The sequence below is a fragment of the Balaenoptera musculus genome, chromosome 10 (genome assembly GCF_009873245.2).
Source record: "Balaenoptera musculus isolate JJ_BM4_2016_0621 chromosome 10, mBalMus1.pri.v3, whole genome shotgun sequence".
Taxonomy (NCBI): Eukaryota; Metazoa; Chordata; class Mammalia; order Artiodactyla; family Balaenopteridae; genus Balaenoptera; species Balaenoptera musculus.
The window spans coordinates 38,844,617-38,871,520 of record NC_045794.1 but is presented as its reverse complement, the minus strand read 5'-3'; the positions used below and the strand labels follow the sequence as shown (position 1 = coordinate 38,871,520).

At 37.8% G+C, this 26,904-nt stretch overlaps 1 long non-coding RNA gene and 1 pseudogene across 1 annotated transcript; one reads left to right on the top strand and one right to left on the bottom strand.

Moving 5' to 3' along the window:
- The first annotated feature begins 379 nt into the window (after positions 1–379).
- LOC118902759 lies at positions 380–1,048 on the top strand (annotated as a pseudogene).
- A 3,383-nt stretch (positions 1,049–4,431) lies between these two features.
- On the bottom strand, positions 4,432–26,517 carry LOC118902443. The gene is made up of 2 exons (XR_005021563.1): positions 26,455–26,517; positions 4,432–4,569 (listed from the first exon to the last, which is right to left on the bottom strand). It is a non-coding gene; the product is annotated as an uncharacterized LOC118902443 (long non-coding RNA).
- Positions 26,518–26,904: the final 387 nt, after the last annotated feature.

Sequence of the window (26,904 nt, the reverse complement as noted above, 5' to 3'; positions counted from 1 at the left end):
CTGCAAATGCTGTAATCTATCATCCATCTAAATATTTTATTAAAGACTGAGCAGCATCAGCTTGATCTAGAGTTGAGGGCGTAGAATATAAGAAAATCAAAGATACTATTGAGTCTAGAGAGTTTGTGAAGGTGGTTCAAAACTTGAACTTGGATCCCAGAGTCAAGAAATAATGTGTATAGAGAAAGGATTTAAGGCCCAGAGGAAATAGAGAGGCAAAAAATGAGGTTCAAAATGCTAGTTTTATTCCAAGGGAAAGTTTCTTCTTTTTGAGAAATGCAGCACCATCACCAAGTTCACCATCCTCAGGCTATCTGCTGACCCCCACATCGAGGCTCTGCGTTTTGTGCTACTCCTTGGGGTTTACTTCCTAACCCTGATGAAGAATCTGGTGATGCTGCTGGTGATCAGTGCTGATTCCCGTTTCCATGTACCTATGTACTTCTTCCTAGGACAACTCTCCTTCCTGGATATCTGCTACTTCTCAGTCTCAGTGCCCAAGTTGCTGGAAAATCTCTTGTCTAAAAAGAAAGCAATCTCAGTAGTGGGTTGCATGGCCCACATCTTCTTCGTATCTGCCTCTGAGGGCATTGAATCCTTCCTGTTCCTAGCAATGGCCCATGACATTTTTCATTCTCTGTTATTCAGTCAGGTGATGAGAAACCAACTGTGTGTGGGACTGCTGTTGGCCTAGTGGGGCCTGGGTTTTCTGGATGATCACATCAATATCTTTGGAGCTGGCAATTTAGAGTTCTGTGAGCCCCACACTGTCTCCTATTTCAGTTGTGACCTGCCCTCCCTCTTCCCTCTAGCCTGCTCCACCAGTCTCACTGTCCTGGCCTGGTCTTATGTCACACATAGCCTTGGAACTGTCCTCCTCATTTTCTTCTCCTATGCTCGCATTGTGCCCACCATTCTGAGCATCAACTCCACCACAAGCAAAAGCAAGGATTTCTCTGCCTGTTCCTCCTACCTCACTGTAGTATCTTGTCTAAGTCTTAGATTTTCACTTGAGCAACTGGGTAAAAATGGTGGCATCACTTACTAAAATCAGCATGATTGGGGGAAATGCACAATAGAAGGGTGAAAATTAAGGATTTGATTTTTTGTTAGTTTGGCTGTTTGGTTAGTTGCATTTTGGCTAAACTGCTTAAGATGCTTATTAGACATTAAAGTGGAATGTCAAGTTGTACGTATTATTTTGACGTTCTGGGGAGAGGTCAGGGCTAATATTTGGCGTATATGTGGTATTTAGAGATATAAGATTAGCATAGAACATCTAAGGAAAATGAAGTGAAGAGGAGGTCCTGGGAATGAGATCTGGAGCAGTCCAGCATTTCTAGTTCAAGCTGAGAATGACCCAGCAAGAGAAACAGGAGCAGCAGCCATTAAGTAAGAAAGAAAATCAGGAAATTTTTGTGTCACAAAATCCAAGGAAAGAGAATGCTACAAGGACGATAAAGAGGTCAGCTGTGTTGGATGCCACTGAAAATTCAAATAAGAAGAAAACAGAAAAGTTACCATTGGGTTTTGCAACATTGGTTTTAAAGGGGTTGACAATATTGACAAGAGAAGTTTCAGCTAGCTGGAATAAGATGAGGAGAGAATGGCAACTGAAAAAGTACAAAGAGCAACCATAGATAAATTTACTGAGAAGTTTTGCTGTGAAGGAGATTGAGAAAATGGAGCAGTAGGTTTAAGGAAAGTCAAGGGTTTTTTTTGTTTGTTTTTGCTTCTTGCTTTTGGTTTTGTTTTGTTTTTGAGAAGAGATACTAAAGCTTGTTTAGGTGTTTGTGGAAATGGTCACATAGGTAATATAATATCAAGATTTGGATCAGGATGGAGGCAAAGAAACTTTAGCTGATGGAAGAGAGTTCCTGAGGAAGTTCAAACAGAGGCTGGATGGTCACTTATGGGACATGTTGTATGGGACTCATGCATCAGATTGGAGATTGAAATAAAATGATCCATGTGATCCTTTATGCTCCATAGAATCCTGTGATTCTAAAAGGCTTATCTGTTTGCATATATGTGAGAGAGTGTGGGTAGGAGTATATGTGCATGTAAGTGTACATTGAGGTCAAGTTTTGTCAAACCTGAGGAAGCCCCAGGCTGGTCTCTGGCTAGCAGAAGGGTTTATAGGCCCTCAGTGTCCACCCCATATCCTCCTCTTTCTCAGGACCACAATAGAGGCAGGAGTGCCAGGGGTCCAGATAACTGGCTACTGCTGTTTCCCCATGAGTACTGATTAGTTCCCAGCTCCCTGGGGCCCTCATTACTCCCTCTCACTCTTTAAGAACCAGCCTGGTGTATGGGTACCAAGTAGAGAGAGACCAGAGAAAAATGATACAAGTCACACAAACTGGCCAGGAGCCCTCCTTAGAACCAAAAGTGATAAAGGAGGAAGAAGAAGGAAGAAAAGGAGGATGGCTAAAGCTTCTTAATAGGTACTGACTCAAACCAGAGCCCATGCATACCAACACTTTAGGCTTTATCCAAAACTAAACACAAGGTGACTATTTAACTGCATTAAACACAGTTTTCAACTGGTTGGGAAAGAAAACCAACTTTTCCTGAAGTCTAACTGAGTTCTTTGAGCATTGCACATCATTCACTCTCAAAGTGACACAGAAGGCAACGACTCAGGTCTCCATGTTAGAGCGAGACTCAACAGTCCTTCTTGGTCCTTCCCATCCCACGAGATGTGAGTAATCTTACTAGGTTCCAAACCTTTCATTGCACAGCAGAGGGAACTGAGCTCAAGAAGAAGAAGCAAAAACTGCCTTGCCAAACTGGCAAAAGTAGGTAATGACAGAGCTGGGATGAGATATTTATGAGGTTGAGCAATTTGCCACTTTATTAATCTGTAATCTGTCCTTTCCCTTCATTTATAAGATGAAGTTCAAGATTCCTTTGGGATATAATAGAGGGGGGGGGCTATAACTTCAGTGGGGGGGGCAGCTGAATGGAGCATTTCTGAATTATGGAGCGAGTTTGGAGTATTCTCTGGTTGAAGATTTCCTAGATAAATGCCAGGATCTTAAGCTGAAAGTAATTTGAGAGGTCATTTAGTTCAGGGCCCATCTCCAAGCAAGACCAAATCTGTAGAAATCACAGCCTTAATTGCACAGCTTCTTAGAATTTTTCAGAGATAAAGCAAAATCTGTAACTCTCTTTTACATTCTTGTCACAAAACAAGATTTTTTGAAAGTTTTCATTATCTAAAAGTCTAAACACCTTGTGTCTACAAAGATTTACTCAGGAAGACCACAAAGTCTGCAACTAGGGTAAGAAATGGAGATGAAAAAAGGACATTTTTGATACCCCTTTCTTCCTACTACACCAGAGCACAGCTCCTCTTGTCTTCACTTCAAGACCTTCTCTTCCCTTAAAAAGCTTCTTTCTTTCCTTTTCTACCAGGAAACTTTCGATATCCTTCAGCCTTCCCAGTGGCCTCAAGACCGTAACCTCCAGCCACATTTCCTAGACCACAAACTTGGGATTAAAGAGCTAGTAGACAAGGAACAGAAATAAGAATAAAGCAGAATAACTAAGAGAAAAATTAAACTACTTAAGCCAGTTCCATTCTCTAGCTGAGCATTTAAGACTCCTTCTTGAAGAAATGGCTTCTCAGACCAAGTTCAATCTTGTTAGAGAATATACAGGGTAGAAATAGAATGGGAAGAGGAAGAGGTGCATATATTTTGTTGGCTTGAGCTTAATTAATTGCTGAATTTGAAGCAAAAGGGTAGAACTTGGATTGCATATTACCCCCCATAAAGATATTTTTCATTGAAAATATAAAAAAACATTTTAAAAAATGTAAAATCAAGACAACTGACCATTCTGTTACTACCCAAACAACTCAGCTGTTTATTTTTCCATTGTTAATTCCACATAAGCCCCTATTGTGTGCATATTTTTACATAATTTAATGAATTTATACTAATCATGTATTCTGATCTTTTTACTAGATATCATGAATATATTCCTTCTGTCTCTCCTCTATAATTATCATTTTAATCATTAGATAATATTCTGTCATTTGTTTCTACAAAAATAAAGTAGCTATTCTCCAGTTATTAGATCTTTTAGGTTGATCCTTGTGTCACTGTCTTGAAAATAACCCTGGAATATATATTTTCCTACATAGTTTTTTCTCTTCTTTGAATCATTTGTTTAAGATAAATTTCCAAAAGAGAGAACTTAGATTTCATGTTGCCAAAATTATTGTACCAAATATAATGCTACCAATAATGTATAAGGTCATATAAGACTCACCAAATCTTGCCAGCACTGGGTATTACAATTTAAAATAGTTGATTTCCATATAAATAGATGTAGAACAGTATCATCATCTGGCTTTAATTTGCAAATAGAGTGGAGGATTCCCATATATATTTCTAGTATATGCATAGGATTTTAGGCTACTTATGCATTCACCACTTTAATTTTGTCCGAGGAATTGCAGCAGCTTGAAACCATGGCAGAGAGAACATGCATACAGACAGGATACAGAAAGCTTCTAGAGTCGTTCAGTGCCAGATGATGAATCCCAAAGGGTAAATACTGTAGAAGGATATGGAAAGAGGGAAATTTTTAAATATTGAGAAGACAATTAAAATAACAAAATATGTTAGGTAGAAACTGGGGAGACTACCCTGTACCCAGCAGCATGTTTAGACTAAACCAAGAAGAATCAATTGGCTTTTTAAAGACCATGAACTACGTAAGTTAGTTCTCATCAGAAATAGAGTTCATACATTAGCAAATTACTTTTGTTTTCTAATCAATTTTACTCCATTATGGACATGTTGTTATCCCTATTTTTTCCAACAATGTAACCAATCCTCTCTGAAGTGAACCGACAAATCCAAGGTTCCTAAACTAAACCAACTGGTGTTGGAATTAGGACCAGAAACTAGACTTTAAGGCCTATTTCTATATAGTTTGTCATGTAGACCTTGGGAGATAACTCAAATGAGAAAACAGAGATTCAGATTCAGATTTTCCTCCTTGCCCAAAGTCTGACGGCCTGCACAGTAGCTGAGGCTCACGTCAAGGTCCTCTGACTCTGTACAGCCCCATTACCATCCATTCAAGAAAGCTACAGAGACCTCAAACTAGCCCCTTCCTTCAAAGAGGACACAGGCCATAGAGTGTATGTAACATCTCACTGCCAATGCAACTTATGGTCTTACCAGTGGGGTTGCCTGTGGATCATATGATTATTTATTTCATTAATTCTTTTACTTATTCAATAACCAAAAATATTTTTATGATCTCCTATGTGTGGTGCATTAAAAAATAGAACAAGCTTATGCAAAATCTAGCTTTATGGTGTTTTCATGCGTTTATTCTATAAACCTTTACTAAGTGCCAGGCACTGTGCTAAGCTCTGAGGAGATGATGAAAAATACTGACATAGTCTCTGTCTTCACAGAACTTACTCAAAAATCAGACAGATGTGAAACAAATGCATTCAGTCACTCAGTAAATATATACTGAGCCCTTTTCATATGTTAGGCACTCTTTTATGTGCTAGAAATAGAGTAATGACCAAAACAGACAAAATCTTTGAGTTTACGTTTCAGTAGAAGAGAAAATTGATAATAAATGTATTTTAAAATAGCAGGTGCTGGTAAGTGCTGTGAAGACAAAGCAGGGTAATAAGACAGAGGTAGTCTGCAGGGAGTGGGGACAGGTTGAGGGAGGATGGGAAAAACGTTCTTACATACTCTAAAAAAGTTTTTTTTTTTTTACAATTATAACTAGCATAATAAAAGAGAAACAAGTATACCAAAAGAAAATTACTGTGTCGAGATGGAGAGCGAGGGCTTCCCTGAGGAAATGACCCTTGAACTGAGACATGATGGTTCTTAGCAGGTTAGGAAGAAAAAGAGAAATAGGGATGATGGGTGGGTTAGTGAGTGATGGAGCTAGAGGAAGGAGTTATAGGTCACTTTCCCCTCTTTGGGACCCAGTCTCCTCACCTATAAACAGAGGGCATTGGGCCTCATGACCTCCAGGGGACCCGTCAGATCAGAGAGGCATAGGTGCATGATTGACCATGCTGAATGAGTGCAGGGACCCTTTGTGAGTTTCTCTTCCTCTCTTTTCATTAAATTTTTCTGGTATATGAAACTCTGTCTTAGAGCATCTTCTCTTATGAGTGGGCTCTCTCTGTGTAAGCTTGTTGATGGTTCTTTAACTCATATATTCAGCCCAAGTAATTTTCCTGAACTTCAGGACTCTAGCTTCAAGTGCCTCCTGGATGTCTCATCACTGTCTCATAGGCTCATCAAACACAACATATTCAAAACTGAGTTTATCATCTTTCCCTCAAACATACTTGTTTTCCCGGGTCACCTTTTTAATCAATGGGACCCCTCAGTCACCAAAGACAGAAACCTGAGAATCATTTTTTATTCACTTCCTTTTACCCTATCATCTAATTGATGATGAAATTCTTTTGGTTTTTTGTTTGTTTGGTTGGTTTTGGGGGTTTTTGTTTTGAGAAGTATCAATGTAAGTTCTTCATTTTATGGTTGGTAGAATTCCCCAGTGAAGCCATCTAGTCCTGGACTTTTGTTTGCAGGGGATTTTTTAAATTACAGATTCTACTTCACTTCTAGTGATAAGCTGTTCAAATTATCTATTTCTTCTTGATTCAGTTTTGGTGGGCTGTATGTTTCTAGAAACTTGTCCATTTCTTCCGGGTTGCCCAATTTGTTGGCATGTAATTGCTCAGAGTTTTCTCTTATGGGTTTTTGTATTTTGAGTATCAGTTCTCATTTTTCCTCTTTCATTTCTTATTTTATTTTGGTCCTCTCTCTTTTCTTCTTGGTGAGCCCTGCCAGAGGTTTGTTGGTTTTGTTTACCCTTTCAAAGAACCAGCTCTTGATTTTATTGATTATTTTTCTAGTTTTTTAATCTCTATTTTATTTATTTCGTCTCTGATCTTTATTATTCCTTCCTTGTGCTGACTTTAGGTTTTGTTTTTTTCTTCCTTTTCTGATTCTTCTAGGTGGTAGATTAGGTTGTTGATTTGATATTTTTTTCTTGTTTTTTGAGGAAGGCCTGTATTGCTGTGAACTTCCCTCTTAGGACTGCTTTTACTGCATCCCATAGACTATGATCATTCCACAGAATTTGTATGGTTGTGTTCTCATTGTCATTTGTCTCAAGGTATTATTTAATATCCTCTTTGATTTCATTGTTGACCTGTTGGTTTTTTAGTAGCATGTTATTTAGTCTCCAGGTAATCATTTTTGTCTCATTTCTTTTTCTGTGGTTTACTTCTAGTTTCATGCTATTGTGTTCAGAAAAGATGCTTGAAATAATTTCTATTGTCTTAAATTTGTTGAGGCTTGTTTTGTGTCTATCCTAGAGAATGTTCCATATGCACTTGAAAAGAATGTGCATTCTGGTTTTTTCTGATGTAATGTCGTGAAAATATTAATTAAGTCTAACTGTTCTATTGTGTCATTTAGGATCTCTATCTCCTTACTGATTTTCTGCCTGGAAGATTTGTCCATTGATGTCAGTGGGGTATTAAAATCTCCTACTATTATTGTATTCCTGTCAATTTCTCTCTTTATGTCTGTTAGTGTATTGATATTTGCTTTATATATTTAGGTGCTCCTATATTGGTTGCATATATGTTAACAAGTGTAGTATCCTCTTCTTGTATTGATCTCTCTATCATTATGTAGTGTCTTTCTTTATCTTTCTTTATGGCCTTTGTTTTAAAGTCTTTTTTTTTTGTCTGATATGAGTATTGTGACCTCCACTTTCTTGTCATTTCCATTTGCATGAAATACCTTTTTCCATTCCCTCACTTTCAATCTATGTGTGTCCTTTGCCCAAAGTGGCATCTTGTAGGCAGCATATCGTAGGCTCTTATTTTTTTTAATCCAGTCTGCCACTCTATGTCTTTTGATTAGAGCATTTAGTCCATTGGCATTTAAGGTAATTATTGATAGATATGTATTTATTGCCATCTTAAACCTTGTTTTCCAGTTGATTTGTATTTCTTCTAGATGGTTTCTTTCTTTTTCTTTTTGTTTTTCCTTTTGTGGTTTGATGGTTTTCTTTTGTATTATGCTTGTGTTCTCTTCTTTTTGGTTTTTGTGAATCTATTGTATGTTTTTGATTTGTGGTTACCCTGTTTTTCAAGTAAGTCAACCCATTACTATATCTACTTGCTTTAGGCTAGTAGTCATATAGGCTCAAATACATTCTAAAAAAAAGAAGAAAAAGAAAACTACATTTTTACTCACCTCCCCCACATTTTATGATTTGATGTCCTCTTTTACATCTTCATGTTTATCCTTTTGCTGTTCATTGTAGTTATCATTGCTTTCACAAGTTTTTTGTTTGTTTGTTTTTAAATCTGTGTACTGGCTTATTTAAGTGATTTACTTTCCAATTGTGATTTTCTCTTTTCTATAGATTCTTATTTCTTTTCTAAAGATGACCTTTCAATATTTCTTTTAAGATAGGTTTAGTATTGCTGTATTCTTTTAATTTTTGCTTGTCTGAGAAATTCTTTCTCTTCCCTTCTATTCTAAATGATAAACTTGCTGGATAAAGTATCCTAGGTTGCAGGTTTTTCCCCTTCAGGGCTTTGAATGCAACGTTTCTGTATAGAATCAGCTGATAGCCTTTCAGGGCTTCCCTTATAATTAACTCTTTGTTTTTCTCTTGCTGCCTTTAGAATCCTCTCTTTAACTTTTGCCATTTCAATTATAGTATGTCTTCGTGTAGGTCTGTTTGGATTCACCTTGTTTGGGACCCTCTGTTTTTCCTGTACCTAGACATCAGTTTCCTTCTTTAGGTTTGGGAAGTTTTCAGCTATAATTTCTTCAAATACATTTTCTATCCCTTTTCTCTTTCTTCTCCTTCTGGGATCCCTATTATGCATAGATTGGCATGCTTTATATTATCCCATAGGTTTCATATCTTGCTTTTTTTTTTTTTGGTCCTTCTGTCTGCTGTTTTGATTGGGTGATTTTCATTTTTCTGTCTCCCAGATCACTTATTTGTTCTTTTGCATTATTTAGTTTGCTATTTATTGCCTTTAGGTCAGCTTTTGTCTCAGCAAATGAGTTTTTAAATTTTAATTGGCTCCTCTTTATAGTTTCTAGTTCCTTTTTACAGTGATCTGCATTTCTATCGATAGCCCCTCTTAATTCCTTCAGTATTTTTATTACCTCCTTTTTCAACTCGAGATCTAGTAGACTGGATAGGTCTGTTTCATTGTTTGTTCTTTCAGGAGGATTCTCTTGTTCTCTTAATTGGGAATGGTTCCTCTGCTTCTTCGTTTTATTTATATTTGTCTGACTCTATGAATTTTGGAGAAACCGTTATCTACTATGGTCTTGAAGGGCTGTTTTTATGTGGGAGCACCCCTGCGTAGCCTGCATGAGTCTAATATTTTTGGTGTGAGGGCTGTTTTTGATATGGATGCCTGCCACGTGTTTCCTCAGTGTGTGCTGGCTGTTATCCCCTTGATAGGAGGTGTGATTGGTGTTGTGGTGACCAGAGCCTGCACTGTATGTTAAGCAGCACCTCCTCTTTGCTAGGTGGTTTTCACAGCCCTGCTGGTGGCAGGGTCTGCTCCCCAGTTGGAGTAGAAGCCCCCAGATCCTTTTCTGAGCTGTGGCGTGAGATAGGCCCAACTGGAGTACTCCCACTGAGAGAGAAGCCACTGAGTATTCCTCTGCAGGAGCTGTCCACAGGGAAGTGCTTTGTGGTGTCACCTGTCATCTGACGTGCAGGCTCACAAAGTACACTGTTGTTGGCACTGACCTCAGCCCCACCTCAACCATGGGAACACAGGCAATAGGCCCAGATGTCCCTCAGGCGCTGTATTCACAAACCACCAGTACGAATCTACCAGTATAGATCTGAGGAACTCAGGCATTGGGCCCATCTGTGGGAGCTATGGAATCAGCCCAGACCCCAGCCCCACCTCCATGTGCACGTGCCTGCAAAGCCCACAGCTGCTAACACTGGACCCACCCCAGCCACTGGAGCACCAGTAATCCTCTCGGATGTCCCACAGGCCCTGAGCTTACAAAGCCACTGGCAGTGGTGTAAATCCACTGACTTCAAACAGCCTCTGGGACACAGCCCAAATTTCAGTCCCACCTCTGCATGTGGGCCACCCACCAGCACTTGCACACTCCCAGAGCTCATAGAGGTGGAGCCGTGCCCACTGTGAGCAAGGTGAGAATGAGGCTGCAGTGGTGGAGCCCCACCCCTCACCTCACACACCCATTAACAATGGGGCTTCTATGGCAGACCCGAGCTCCGTCCTGTATACACTCTTGGTTGTGGCCCAGATTGAACTACAGTCTCTTCAGGCTGTCTATATGCAACCGACCCCAGTCCTCTCCTTGGGTCTGTCTGCTGAAGCATGAGTTTCAGCACCCAGCCCCTGCATGCACCATCAGATGCGTGTCTCAAGCTGGGGAGTGCAGCAAGGTGGCCAGATTGTCTGTGCTGCTCTCTCTCCATTCTGCCTGCCACAATCTGGCTGCTGCACTCTCCTCTGAGTCTCTGAAGCTCCCTGTCTGTCCCAGCTGATCTCCCAGCAGAGGAAGGGGGTTCCCAGGGTGAGAGAACCTTTCTCTTTCACAGCTCCCTCCCAGGGCCACAGGTCCCATCCTGATTCCTTTTCTTCTCCTTTCTTCCTACCCAGTTATGCAGTGACCTTTCTTGCAGCTTTGATAGTGTGATATCTTCCGCCAGCGTTCAGTAGGTATTCTGTGAGAACTGTTCCACATGTAGATGTATTTTTGATGTATTTTTGGGAGGAGGTGAGCTCCATGTCCTTCTACTCTGCCATCTTGATCTCCTCTCTAAAATTAGTATCTTTATCTTCTTTCAAGATAATATGAAGGCCATAAAACACTTTAACTCAAAACAACATCACCCCCAATTTATATGCCCTTTCAATCCAGTAATTTAGTTTTTCCTTCCCCCCCTTAAATTAGATATTATTACTATTTTATTTATTCAGTCAGTTTTGTTTAGATATGCCCAGATATTTACCATATCATTGCTTGCCCTTTCTTTTTAAAAATACTGTAATATGGTTGTTATTTATGTGGTGCTTACAGAATGCTGAAGAAACTTGATTTATGACAATTATACTTATGAAGGTACAATTACAAACAAAATACAAATTATTATAGCACCATAATGATGTTTTACAACATATAGAAAAAACACAGGAGACTTTATATGATGTGATTTTCCCTATACATGTTATAGATCACATAACTTATTAAATTAAAAAAACAATTATTTATTAGAGTATACAATTAAAAGTTATTTATATCAATATTGTCTATGCATGCCAATGAAATGAAATGCTAACAATAGAATTACAAACTACAAATATTGACTTTTCTGATAATATTTATCAGTAATTTTGGTATTGTTTTATTAAACCGTAACACTTGGGATCTGTATGTATCTTTTATAGAAGGCACTCAAAACACTTCATAAATATTGAATATCATTTTGGGTACAAGCGACAAATGCAATACCAGCCCACCTCCACATGAGACCTTATAAAATATAGGCAGGCTCCTTGAACTCACTATGTCTTTTTGCATCTCAAATCTTTCATTAGGGATCATTTTCTCATGTCTAAATTGGATCCTTTAGAATTCTCTTTAAGTATCCATCTCTCAGTAAAGAAATGTTTTCGTTTGCCTGAAAATGACTTTATTTCCTGAAAGATAATTTTTCTGGCCATAAAATTCAATGTTGTGGTCTGAGTTGAAGTTTCTATTTTCACAGAAAGGATATTTATTTCATTCTAATTGTTACCTGGGTGTCAGCCCCACTTTTTAAAATTGGAGTATAGTTGATTCACAATACTATATTAGTTTAGGTGTGCAGCATAGTGATTCAATATTCTCACAGACTATACTCCATTAAAAGTGATTAGAAGATAATGCTTATAATTCCCTGTGCTATACCATATATCCTTGTTGCTTATCTATTTTATGCATAGTAGTTTTTATCTCTTAATCCCAAATCCCTAATTTGCCACTCCCACCTTCCCTCTCCCCTTTGCTAACCACTAGTTTGTTTTCTATATCTGTGACCTGTTTCTGTTTTACATTTACATTCGTTTGTATGATTTTTTAGATTCCACATATCATACTGCTTGAGCGGTTTCAGACAAAAACAAAACAAAACAAAAAAAACCACGGCATGAATTCAGACCTCAAACTTGTCTGAGTACCAGCTGTAGTTATGAATTTTCAAGAAATACCCTCCTCTTCATTTAACCAACTCCAATGTCAAAAGACCCAATTTTATCATGACCCCTGTCCACATGGTGAATTATTCCTTATTTATGATTACACACATGTTGTTGTCCCTATTTATAACAATTATATAGTTCTTGCTATCTGCTAGGCATTCTAAGGACTTTATTTTATTTAATGTTTGATATATTTGTATAGCATTTTAAAAATGTTTTATTTTATATTGGAATACAGTTGATTTACAATGTTGTGTTAGTTTCAGGTATACAGCAAAGTAATACAGTTATACATATCCATATATCTATTCTTCCACAAATTCTCTTCCCATTTAGGTTATTACAGAATACTGAGTAGAGTTCCCTGTACTATACAGTAGGTCTGTGTTGATTATCTATTTTATATATAGTAGTGTGTATATGTTAATCCCAAACTCCCAATTTATTCCTCCCCTCTCTTTTCCCCTTTGGTAACCATAACTTTGTTTTCTAAGTCTGTGAGTCTGTTTATATTTTGTAAATAAGTTCATTTGTATCATTTTTTTAGATTCCACATATAAGTGATATCATGTGATATTTGTCTTTCTCTGTCCACCTTACTTCACTTAGTATGATAATGTACACATCCATTCATTGCTGCAAATGGCATTATTTCATTCTTTTTAATGGCTGAGTAATATTCCTTTCTATATATGTACCACATCTTCTTTATCCATTAATCTGTTAATGGAAATTTAGGTTGCTTCCATGTCTTGGCTATTGTAAACAGTGCTGCTATAAACGTTGGGGTGCAGGTATCTTTTTAAACCATGGTTTTCTCCATATATATGGCCAGGAGTGTGATTACTGGATCATATGGTAACTCTATGTTTAGTTTTTTAAGGAACCTCCATACTGTTCTGCATAGAGGCTGTACCAATTTATATTTTCACCAACAGTGTAGGAGGGTTCATGTTTCTCAACAGCCTCTCCAGCAATTACTGTTTTTAGACTTTTTGATGATGGACATTGTGACTAGTGTGAAGTGATATCTCATTGTAGTTTTGATTTGCATTTCTCTAATAATATGCGATGTTGAGCATCTTTGCATGTGCCCCTTGACCATCTGTATGTCTTCTTTAGAGAAATGTCTATTTAGGTCTTCTGCCTATTTTTTGATTGGGTTCTTTGTTTTTTAGATATTGAGCTGCATGTGCTGTTTGTAAATTTTGGAGAATAATTCCTTGTCAGTCACATTGTTTGTGAATATTTTCTCCCATTCTGTGGGTTGTCTTTTCATTTTGTTTGTGGTTTCCTTTGCTGTGCAAAAGCTTTTGAATTTAATTAGGTCCCATTTCTTTATTTTTGTTTTTATTTCCATTACTCTAGGAGACAGATAAAAAAGATATTGCTGCGATTTATGTCAGAGAGTGTTCTGCCTATATTTTCCTCTAAGAGTTTTATAATGTCTTGTCTTACTTTTAGGTCTTTAATCAATTTTGAGTTTATTTTCGTGTATGGTGTTAGAGAATGTTCTAATTTCATTCTTTTATATGTAGCTGTCCAGTTTTCCCACTACCATTTTTTGAAGAGACTGTCTCTTCTCCATTGTATTATTCTTGCCTCCTTTGCCATATATTAGTAGACCATAGGTGTGTGGATTTATTTCTGGGCCTTCTATCCTGTTCCATTGATCTATAAGTCTGTTTTTGTGCCAGTACCATACTGTTTTGATTAGTGTAGCTTTATAGTATAGTCTGAGGTCAGGGAGCCTGATTCTTCCAACTCCGTTTTTCTTTCTCAGGATTGCTTTGGCTATTTGGGGTCTTTTGGGTCTCCATATAAATTTTAAGATTTTTTGTTCTAGTTCTGAGAAAAATGGCCTTGGTAATTTGATAGGGATTGCACTGAATCCGTAGATTCCCTGGGCAGTATGGTCATTTTGACCATATTGATTCTTCCGATCCAAGAACATGGTATATCTTTCCATCTGTTTGTGTCACCATTGATTTTCTTCATCAGCATCTTATAGTTTTCAGAGTACAGGAGTTTTGCCTCCTTAGGTAGGTTTATTCCTAGGTATTCTTTTCTTTTTGTTGTGATGGTAAATGGGATTGTTCCTTGAATTTCTCTCTCTGATTTTCTGTTGTTAGTGTATGAAAATGCAACTGCTTTCTCTGTATAAATTTTGTATCCTGTAATTCTACCAAATTCATTGATGAGCTCTAGTAGTTTTCTGGTAGCATCCTTAGGATTTTCTAAGTATAGTATGTTCCAAAACTATGTTCCAAAACTATGTTCAGTAAAAGTGGGGAGAGTCAAAATCCTTGTCTTCTTTCTGATCTTAGAGGAAATGCTTTCAGCTTTTCACCATTGAGTATGATGTTACCTGTAGGTTTGTCATATATGGTTTTTATTATGTTGAGATTTGTTCCCTCTATGCCCACTTTCTGGAGAGTTTTTATTATAAATGGGTGTTGAATTTTGTCAAAAGCTTTTTCTGCAGCTGTTGAGATGATCATATGGTTTTTATTCTTCAGTTTGTTAATGTGGAATATCACACTGATTGATTTGTGGATATTGAAGAATCCTTGCATCACTGGGATAAATCCCACTTGATCATGGTGTATGATCCTTTTAATGTATTGTTAGATTCGGTTTGCTAGTATTTTGTTGAGGAATTGTGCATTTATGTTCATCAGTAATATTGGTCAGTAATCTTTTTTTGTGGTGTCTTTGGTTTTGGCATCAGGGTGATGCTGGCATCATAGAATGAGTTTGGGAGTATTCCTTCCTCTGCAATTTTTTGGAAGAATTTCAGAAGGACAGGTGTTAACTCTTCACTAAACGTTTTATAGAATTCACCTGTGAAGCCATCTGGTTCTGGACTTTTGGGGAGTTTTAAAATCACAGTTTCAATTTCAGTACTTGTGATTGGTCTGTTCATATTTTCTATATCTTCCTGTTTCAGTGTTGGGAGATTGTACCTTTCTACGAATTAGCCCATTTATTCCAGGTTGTCCATTTTATTGGCATATAGTTGCTTGTAATAATCTCTTATGATCCTTTGCATTTCTGTGATATCCATTGTAAGGTCTCCTTTTTTATTTCTAATTTTATTGATTTGAGCCCTCTCCCATTTTTTCTTGATGAGTCTGGCTAAAGGTTTATCAATTTTATTTATCTTCTCAAAGAACCACCTTTTAGTTTCATTGATCTTTTCTATTGATTTCTTGGATTCTATGCCATTTTTATTTCTGCTTTGATCTTTATGATTTCTTTCCTTCTGCTAACTTTGGGTTTTGTTTGTTCTTTTTTCTCTAGTTGCTTTATTGTAAGCTTACATTGTTTATTTGTCATTTTTCTTGTTTCTTGAGGTAAGATTGTATTGGTATGAACTTCCCTCTTAGAACTGCTTTTGCTGTGTCCCATAGGTTTTGGATCATCATGCTTTTGTTTTCATTTCTCTCTAGGTATTTTTTTTAATTTCCTCTTTGATTTCTTCAGTGATCCATTGGGTGTTGAGTAGAATATTGCTTAGCCTCCATGTCTTTTTGTATTTTACAGTTTTTTTTTTCCTTGTACTTGACTTCTAATCTCATAGCATTTTGGTCAGAAAGTTGTTTGATATGATTTCAATTTTTAAAAATTTACCAAGGCTTGCTTTGTGTCCCAGCATGTGATCTCTCCTGGAGAATGTTCTGTGTGGACTTGAAAAGAATGTGTATTCTGCTGCTTTCGGATGTAATGCTCTATAAATACCAGTTAAGTGCATCTGTAGTCTAATATGTCATTTAAGGCCTCTGTTTCCATATTGATTTTGTATCTGGGTGATCTATTGATGAAAGTGAGGTGTTAAATTCCCCCACTATTATTGTGTTACTGTCAATTTCTCCTTTTATAGCTGTTAGCATTTGCCTTATATATTGAGGTACTCTTATGTTGACTGCAAAGATATTTACAATTGTTATATCTTCTTAGACTGATCTCTCTTTTTTTAAAATTTTTATTTATTTTTTTAACATCTTTATTGGAGTATAATTGCTTTACAATGGTGTGTTAGTTTCTGCTTTATAACAAAGTGAATCAGTTATACATATACATATGTCCCCATATCTCTTCCCTCTTGTGTCTCCCTCCCTCTCACCCTCCCTATCCCACCCCTCTAGGTGGTCACAAAGCACCGAGCTGATCTCCCTGTGCTATGTGGCTGCTTCCCACTAGCTATCTATTTTACATTTGGTAGTGTGTATATGTCCATGCCACTCTCTCACTTTGTCCCAGCTTACCCTTCCCCCTCCCCGTGTCCTCAAGTCCATTCTCTAGTAGGTCTGTGTCTTTATTCCCATCTTGCCCCTAGGTTCTTCATGACCTTTTTTTTTTTTTTGATTCCATATATATGTGTTAGCATACGGTATTTGTTTTTCTCTTTCTGACTTACTTCACTCTGTATGACAGTCTCTAGGTCCATCCACCTCACTACAAATAACTCAATTTCGTTTCTTTTTATGGCTGAGTAATATTCCATTGTATATATGTGCCACATCTTCTTTATTCATTCATCTGTTGATGGACACTTAGGTTGCTTCCATGTCCTGGCTATTGTAAATAGAGCTGCAATGAACATTTTGGTACATGACTCTTTTTGAATTATGGTTTTCTCAGGGTATATGCCCAGTAGTGGGATTGCTGGGTCATATGGTAGTTCTATTTTTAGTTTTTTAAGGAACCTCCATACTGTTCTCCATAGTGGTGGTATCAATTTACATTCCCACCAACAGTGCTAGACGGTTCCCTTTTCTCCACACCCTCTCCAGCATTTATTGTTTGTAGATTTTTTGATGATGGCCATTCTGACGGGTGTGAGATGATATCTCATTGTAGTTTTGATTTGCATTTCTCTAATGTTTAATGATGTTGAGCATTCTTTCATGTGTTTGTTGGCAATCTGTATATCTTCTTTGGAGAAATGTCTATTCAGGTCTTCTGCCCATTTTTGGATTGGGTTGTTTTTTTGATATTGAGCTGCATGAGCTGCTTGTAAATTTTGGACATTAATCCTTTGTCAGTTGCTTCATTTGCAAATATTTTCTCCCATTCTGAGGGTTGTTGGACTGATCTCTTGATCATTATGTAGGGTCCTTCTTTGTCTCTTGTAATAGTCTTTATTTTAAAGTCTATTTTGTCTGATATGAAAATTGCTACTCCAGCTTTCTTTTGATTTCCATTTGCATGGAATATCCTTTTCCATCCCCTCACTTTCAGTCTGTATGTGTCCCTAGGTCTGAAGTGGGTCTCTTGTTGACAGCATTTATATGTGTCTTGTTATTGTATTCATTCAACCAGTCTATGTCTTTAGGTTAGAATATGTAATCTGTTTAATTTTAAGGTAATTATTGATATGTATGTCCTTATTGCAATTTTGTTAATTGATTTGGATTTGTTTTTGTAAGTCCTTTTTCTTCCCTTCTTCTTTTGTTCTCTTCTCTTGTGATTTGATGACTAACTTTAGGGCTGTGTTTGGATTCCCTTTTCTTTTTTTGTGTGTGTATTTATTGTAAATTTTCGGTTTGCAGTTACCATGAGGTTTTGATATAGCAGTCTATATATAAACAATATTTTTTTAAATTGATGGTCTTTTAATTTCAGATGCATTTCTAATATCCTGCATTTGTACTCTCCTTTTCTCATGATTTCTAGTTTTGATATCATATTTGTGTGTGGATGATTTCCTACATTTAGTGTATTTTTGCCTTTTTCAGTGAGCTTTCCCATTTGTAATTTTCTTGTTTCTAGTTGTGGGCTTTACTTTTTCTGCCTAGAGAAGTTCCTTTAGCATTTGTTGCAAAGCTGGTCTGGAGGTGCTGAATTCTCTTAGCCTTGCTTGTGTGCAGTGTTTTTGATTTCTCCATCAAATCTGAATGAGAGCCTTGCTGGGTAGAATCTTCTTTTTTTTTTTTTTTTTTTTTTTTTTTTTTTTTTATTCACACACACACACACTGTATTTTATTTTTACAAGACATAAATAGACTGACACCAAGCATTGTACATGGATGACCACAACAAAAGCAACAATGATTGCAATTACCAAACATGAAACACACTCATACTATGTCATAATATTGACATTCAGTCCAGTAATCCTCCACTGTAACAGCTCCTTTACTTTGCAGTGAAAATTGATTTGTATATTCTTTGCCTCTGAGTCCTTGTGGGATTTTTTTTTTTTTTAAATTCAGACAGAAAGTCACAAAAATTATACTCATCCTCATCAGTTCACTCAGTCCCATGTAATTAATTTTTTTTTTCATCTTGATCTTTTGTTAGCACTTTTATGAGTTCATCAGTTTTTCATTAGAGTTCTGAAAATGCTTATTCATTCAGTTCAGCAGTACAGTCAGTTACCAGAAACCTGTACTTGTCAGAGTCTTTTCCATGAATTTCTTGAAGATGAAACCCTTTTATAGGAACATATTTGCAAAATCATCAGAGTACACCCAGAACTGTCTGTAAATGACAAAAGACTTAAAAATGACCACGGTTAAAGATTTGATGAAAGTTCATAATAATGCAGTTGACAAGAAAATTAGTTATTTCTGAGATATACATTTTAAAGTAATAACTAGGATTATGACTTATAACATTATACCAGAACATATAAGATTTTTAGAAATTTCATGTAATGTCTGAAACATTTATATTAACATATTTCCATACATATTTCCATACAAATACAAATATAAGATTTTTAGAAATTTCATGTAATGTCTGAAACATTTATATTAACATATTTCCATACATATTTCCATACAAATACAAATATAAGATTTTTAAAAATTTCATGTAATGTCTGAAACATTTATATTAACATATTTCCATACAAATAACCCAATGAAAGTTTAGTATTAGTTGTTTTGTTTGTTTTTTTATACTGCAGGTTCTTATTAGGCATCAGTTTCATACACATCAGTGTATACATGTCAATCCCAATTGCCCAATCCAGCACACCACCATCCCCACCTCACCGCAGTTTTCCCCCCTTGGTGTCCATATGACCATTCTCTACATTTGTGTCTCAACTTCTGCCCTGCAAACTGGCTCATCTGTACCATTTTTCTAGGTTCCGCATACATGCATTAATATACGATATTTGTTTTTCTCTTTCTGACTTACTTCACTCTGTATGACAGTCTCTAGATCCATCCACGTCTCAACAAATGACTCAATTTCGTTCCTTTTTATGGCTGAGTAATATTCCATTGTATATATGTACCACAACTTCTTTATCCATTCGTCTGTTGATGGGCATTTAGGTTGCTTCCATGACCTGGCTATTGTAAATAGTGCTGCAATGAACATTCGGGTGCATGTGTCTTTTTGAATTACGGTTTTTCTCTGGGTATATGCCCAGTAGTGGGATTGCTGGGTCATATGGTAATTCTATTTTTAGTTTTTTAAGGAACCTCCATACTGTTCTCCATAGTGGCTGTATCAATTTACATTCCCACCAACAGTGCAAGAGGGTTCCCTTTTCTCCACACCCTCTCCAGCATTTGTTGTTTGTAGATTTTCTGATGATGCCCATTCTAACAGGAGTGAGGTGATACCTCATTGTAGTTTTGATTTGCATTTCTCTAATAATTAGTGATGTTGAGCATCTTTTCATGTGCTTCGTGGCCATCTGTATGTCTTCTTTGGAGAAATGTCTATTTAGGTCTTCTGCCCATTTTTGGATTGGGGTGTTTGTTTCTTTGATATTGAGCTGAATGAGCTGTTTATATATTTTGGAGATTAATCCTTTGTCCGTTGATTCATTTGCAAATATTTTCTCCCATTCTGAGGGTTGTCTTTTCGTCTTGTTTATGGTTTCCTTTGCTGTGCAAAAGCTTTGAAGTTTCATTAGGTCCCATTTGTTTATTTTTGTTTTTATTTCCATTACTCTAGGAGGTGGATCAAAAAGATCTTGCTGTGATTTATGTCAAAGAGTGTTCTTCCTATGTTTTCCTCTAAGAGTTTTATAGTGTCCAGTCTTATATTTAGGTCTCTAATCCATTTTGAGTTTATTTTTGTGTATGGTGTTAGGGAGTATTCTAATTTCATTCTTTTACATGTAGCTGTCCAGTTTTCCCAGCACCACTTATTGAAGAGACTGTCTTTTCTCCATTGTATATCTTTGCCTCCTTTGTCATAGATTAGTTGACCATAGGTGCGTGGGTTAATCTCTGGGCTTTCTATCTTGTTCCATTGATCTATGTTTCTGTTTTTGTGCCAGTACCATACTGTCTTGATTACTGTAGCTTTGTAGTATAGTCTGAAGTCTGGGAGTCTGATTCCTCCAGCTCCATTTTTTTCCCTCAAGACTGCTTTGGCTATTCGGGGTCTTTTGTGTCTCCATACAAATTTTAAGATGATTTGTTCTAGCTCCGTAAAAAATGCCATTGGTAATTTGATAGGGATTGCATTGAATCTGTAGATTGCTTTGGGTAGTATACTCATTTTCACAATGTTGATTCTTCCAATCCAAGAACATGGTATATCTCTCCATCTGTTGGTATCATCTTTAATTTCTTTCATCAGTGTCTTATAGTTTTCTGCATACAGGTCTTTCGTCTCCCTAGGTAGGTTTATTCCTAGGTATTTTATTCTTTTTGTTGCAATGGTAAATGGGAGTGTTTCCATAATTTCTCTTTCAGATTTTTCATCATTAGTGTATAGGAATGCAAGAGATTTCTGTGCATTAATTTTGTATCCTGCAACTTTACCATATTCATTAATTAGCTCTAGCAGTTTTCTGGTGGCAGTTTTAGGATTCTCTATGTATAGTATCATGTCATCCGCAAACAGTGACAGTTTTACTTCTTCTTTTCCAATTTGTATTCCTTTTATTTCTTTTTCTTCTCTGATTGCCGTGGCTAGGACTTCCAGAACTATGTTGAATAATAGTGGTGAGAGTGGACATCCTTGTCTTGTTCCTGATCTTAGAGGAAATGCTTTCAGTTTTTCACCATTGAGAATGATGTTTGCTGTGGGTTTGTCATATATGGCCTTTATTATGTTGAGGTAGGTTCCCTCTATGCCCACTTTCTGGAGAGTTTTTATCAGAAATGGGTGTTGAATTTTGTCAAAAGCTTTTTCTGCATCTATTGAGATGATCATATGGTTTTTATTCTTCAATTTGTTAATATGGTGTATCACATTGATTGATTTGCGTATATTGAAGAATCCTTGCATCCCTGGGATAAATCCCACTTGATCGTGGTGTATGATCCTTTTAATGTGTTGCTGGATTCTGTTTGCTAGTATTTTGTTGAGGATTTTTGCATCTATATTCATCAGTGATATTGGTCTGTAATTTTCTTTTTTTGTAGTGTCTTTGTCTGGTTTTGGTATCAGGGTGATGGTGGCCTCATAGAATAAGTTTGGGAGTGTTCCTTCCTCTGCAATTTTTTGGAAGAGTTTGAGAAGGATGGGTGTTAGCTCTTCTCTAAATGTTTGATAGAATTCACCTGTGAAGCCATCTGGTCCTGGACTTTTGTTTGTTGGAAGATTTTTAATCACAGTTTCAATTTCATTACTTGTGATTGGTCTGTTCATATTTTCTGTTTCTTCCTGATTCAGTCTGGGAAGTTTATACCTTTCTAAGAATTTGTCCATTTCTTCCAGGTTGTCCATTTTATTGGCATAAAGTTGCTTGTAGTAGTCTCTTAGGATGCTTTGTATTTCTGCGGTGTCTGTTGTAACTTCTCCTTTTTCATTTCTGATTTTATTGATTTGAGTCCTCTCCCTCTTTTTCTTGATGAGTCTGGCTAATGGCTTATCAATTTTGTTTATCTTCTCAAAGAACCAACTTTTAGTTTTATTGATCTTTGCTATTGTTTTCTTTGTTTCTATTTCATTTATTTCTGCTCTGATCTTTATGATTTCTTTCCTTCTGCTAACTTTGGGTTTTGTTTGTTCTTCTTTCTCTAGTTTCTTTAGGTGTAAGGTTAGATTGTTTACTTGAGATTTTTCTTGTTTCTTTAGGTAGGCTTGTATAGCTATAAACTTCCCTCTTAGAACCGCTTTTGCTGCATCCCATAGGTTTTGGGTCGTCGTGTTTTCATTGTCATTTGTCTCTAGGTATTTTTTGATTTCCTCTTTGATTTCTTCAGTGATCTCTTGGTTATTTAGTAACGTATTGTTTAGCCTCCATGTGTTTGTCCTTTTTACGTTTTTTTCCCTGTAATTCATTTCTAATCTCATAGCGTTGTGGTCAGAAAAGATGCTTGATATGATTTCAATTTTCTTAAATTTACTGAGGCTTGATTTGTGACCCAAGATGTGATCTATCCTGGAGAATGTTCCGTGCGCACTTGAGAAGAACGTGTAATCTGCTGTTTTTGGATGGAATGTCCTATATATATCAATTAAATCTATCTGGTCTATTGTGTCATTTAAAGCTTCTGTTTCCTTATTTATTTTCATTTTGGATGATCTGTCCATTGGTGTAAGTGAGGTGTTAAAGTCCCCCACTATGATTGTGTTACTGTCGATTTCCTCTTTTATAGCTGTTAGCAGTTGCCTTATGTATTGAGGTGCTCCTATGTTGGGTGCATATATATTTATAATTGTTATATCTTCTTCTTGGATTGATCCCTGGATCATTATGTAGTGTCCTTCCTTGTCTCTTGTAACATTCTTTATTTTAAAGTCTATTTTATCTGATATGAGTATAGCTACTCCAGCTTTCTTTTGATTTCCATTTGCATGGAATATCTTTTTCCATCCCCTCACTTTCAGTCTGTATGTGTCCCTAGGTCTAAAGTGGGTCTCTTGTAGACAGCATATATATGGGTCTTGTTTTTGTATCCATTCAGCCAGTCTATGTCTTTTGGTTGGGGCATTTAATCCATTCACGTTTAAGGTAATTACCGATATGTATGTTCCTATGACCATTTTCTTAATTGTTTTGGGTTTGTCTTTGTAGGTCCTTTTCTTCTCTTGTGTTTCCCACTTAGAGAAGTTCCTTTAGCATTTGTTGTAGAGCTGGTTTGGTGGTGCTGAATTCTCTTAGCTTTTGCTTGTCTGCAAAGCTTTTGATTTCTCCATCAAATCTAAATGAGATCCTTGCCGGGTAGAGTAATCTTGGTTGTAGGTTCTTCCCTTTCATCACTTTAAGTATATCATGCCACTCCCTTCTGGCTTGCAGAGTTTCTGCTGAGAAATCAGCTGTTAACCTTATGGAGTTCCCTTGTATGTTATTTGTCGTTTTTCCCTTGCTGCTTTCAATAATTTTTCTTTGTCTTTAATTTTTGCCACTTTGATTACTATGTGTCTCGGCGTGTTTCTCCTTGGGTTTATTCTGTATGGAACTCTCTGCGCTTCCTGGACTTGGGTGGCTATTTCCTTTCCCATGTTAGGGAAGTTTTCGACTATAATCTCTTCAAATATTTTCTCTGGTCCTTTCTCTCTCTCTTCCCCTTCTGGGACCCCTATAATGCGAATGTTGTTGCGTTTAATGTTGTCCCAGAGGTCTCTTAGGCTGTCTTCATTTCTTTTCATTCTTTTTTCTTTAGTCTGTTCTGCAGCAGTGAATTCCACCATTCTGTCTTCCAGGTCACTTATCCGTTCTTCTGCCTCAGTTATTCTGCTATTGATTCCTTCTAGTGTAGTTTTCATTTCAGTTATTGTATTGGTGATCTCTGTTTGTTTGTTCTTTAATTCTTCTAGGTCTTTGTTAATCATTTCTTGCATCTTCTCAATCTTTGCCTCCATTCTTATTCCGAGGTCCTGGATCATCTTCACTATCATTATTCTGAATTCTTTTTCTGGAAGGTTGCCTATCTCCACTTCATTTAGTTGTTTTTCTGGGGTTTTTTCTTGTTCCTTCATCTGGTGCATAGCCCTCTGCCTTTTCATCTTCTCTATCTTTCTGTAACTGTGGTTTTTGGTCCACAGGCTGCAGGATCGTAGTTTTTCTTGCTTCTGTTGTCTGCCCTCTGGTGGTTGAGGCTATCTAAGAGGCTTGATGGGAGGCTCTGGTGGTGGGTAGAGCTGACTGTTGCTGTGGCGGTCAGAGCTCAGTAAAACCTTAATCCACTTGACTGTTGATGGGTGGGGCTGGGTTCCCTCCCTGTTGGTTGTTTTGCCTGAGGCAACCCAACACTGGAGCCTACCGGTGCTCTTTGGTGGGGTCAATGGCAGACTCTGGGAGGGCTCACGCCAAGGAGAACTTCCCAGAGCCTCTGCTGCCAGTGTCCTTATCCCCACGGTGAAACAGAGCCACCACTCGCCTCTGCAGGAGACCCCCCAACACCAGCAGGTAGGTCCGGTTCAGTCTCCCCCAGGGTCACTGCTCCTTCCCCTGGGTCCCGATGCACACATTACTTTGTGTGTGCCCTCCAAGAGTGGGGTCTCTGTTTCCCCCAGTCCTGTCAAAGTCCTGCAATCAATTCCCTCTAGGCTTCAAAGTCTGATTCTCTAGGAATTCCTCCTCCCGTTGCCGGACCCCCAGGTTGGGAAGCCTGACGTGGGGCTCAGAACCTTCACTCCAGTTGGTGGAATTCTGTGGTATAAGTGTTCGCCAGTCTGTGAGTCACCCACCCAGCAGTTATGGGATTTGATTTTACTCTGATTGCGCCCCTCCTACCGTCTCACTGTGGCTTCTCCTCTGTCCTTGGACGCGGGGTATCCTCCTTGGTGAAGTCCAGGGTCTTCCTGTCAATGATTGTCCAGCAGCCAGTGGTGATTCTGGTGCTCTCGCAAGAGCGAGTGAGAGCACGTCCTTCTACTCCGCCATCTTGGTTAATCTCCCGAATCTTCTTGGTTGTAGTTTTTTCCCTTTCATCACTTTAAATATATCATGCCACTCCCTTCTGTACTGCAGAGTTTCTACTGAAAAATCAGCTGATAACCTTATGGGAATTCCCCTGTATGTTATTTGTTGCTTTTCCCTTGCTGCTTTTAATATTTTCTGTTTGTCTTTAATTTTTGATTAATAAATGTCTTGGCAAGTTCCTCCTTGACTTTATCCTGTATGGGGCTCTCTGCACTTCCTGGACTTGTGTGACTGTTTCCTTTCCCATGTTAGGGAAGTTTTTGCTTATTATCTCTTCAAGTATTTTCTCAATCCCTTTCTTTCTCTTCTCCTTCTGGAACCCCTATTAATGTGGATGTTGTTGTATTTAATGTTATCTCAGAAGCCTCTTAGACTGTCCTCATTTCTTTCCATTATTTTTTCTTTATTCTGTTCTGTAGCAGTGATTTCCACCATTCTGTCTTCCAGCTCACTCATCCGTTCTTCTGCCTGATTTATTCTGCTATTGATTTCTTCTAGTGTATTTTTCATTTCAGTTATTGTATTGTTTATCTCTTTCTGTTTGTTCTTTAGACTTTCTAGCTCTTGATTAAACATTTCTTTTATCTTCTCGGTCTGTGCCTCCATTCTTTTTCCGAAATCTTGGATCATCTTTACTATCATTACTCTGAATTCTTTTTCAGGTAGATTGCCTATCTCCACTTCACTTAGTTGTTCTTCTGAGGTTTTATCTTGTTCCTTCATCTGGGACATACTCCTCTGCCATCTTTTCTTGCTTACCTTTTGGTGATTGTGGTTTCCATTTCACAGGCTGCAGGGTTGTAGTTCTTCCTGCTTCTGCTGTCTGCCCCATGATGGATGAGGCTGGGTTAAGAGGCTTATGCAGGCTTCCTGGTGGAAGGGACTGGTCCCTGCCCACTGTTGGGTGGAACTGGGTCTTGTCACTCTTTTGGGCAGGGCCGTGTCAAGGTGTGTGTCTAGTGGGTAGCTGTGGGCTCAGGAATAGTTTAGGCAGCCTGTCTGCTGATGGCTGGTGCTATGTTCCCACCCTGTTGGTTGTTTGGCCTGAGGTGTCCCAGCACTGGAGCTTACAGGTTGTTGGGTGGGGCCAGGACTTGGTGAGAAAATGGCAGCCTCCAGGAGGGCTGATGCCAATGAGTACTCCCCAGAACTACTGCCACCAGTGTGTTTGTCCCCACAGTGCACCATAACTGCCCCCCACCTCTGCAGGAGACCCTCCAATACCAATAGGTAAGGCTGGCCCATGCTCCTATGAGGTCAGTGCTTTTTCCCCTGGGTTCTAGTCATATGAATCCTTGTGTGCACCCTCCAAGAGTGGAATATCATTTCCCCCAGTCCTGTGGAATTCCTGCAATCAAACCCTGCTGACCTTCAAATCCAGATGCTCTGGGGGCTCCTCCTCCCACTGCCAAACCCCCAAGTTGGGATGTGGGGCTCAGAACTTCACTCCTGTGGGATGAAATGATATAATTATTTTCCAGTTTGTCGGTCCCCCACCCAACAGGTAATGGATTTGATTTATTGTGATTGTACCCCTCCTACCATTTCATTGTGGCTTCTTCTTTGTCTTTGGATGTTGAGTATCATTTTGTTAGGTTCTGGTGTTTTTAGTTGATGGTTGTTCAGCAGTTAGTTGTGATTTTGGTGTGCTCATAAGAAGAGTTGAGCTTATGTCCCTGTACTCTGCCATCTTGTTTCCACTCCCCGTCTCTAAGATCTTTATATATATTAACTAATTTAATGCTCTGAACAACCATATGAGATAGTTACATGATTATCCTTATTTTACAGATAAAGAAACTGATCAACAGGGAGGAAA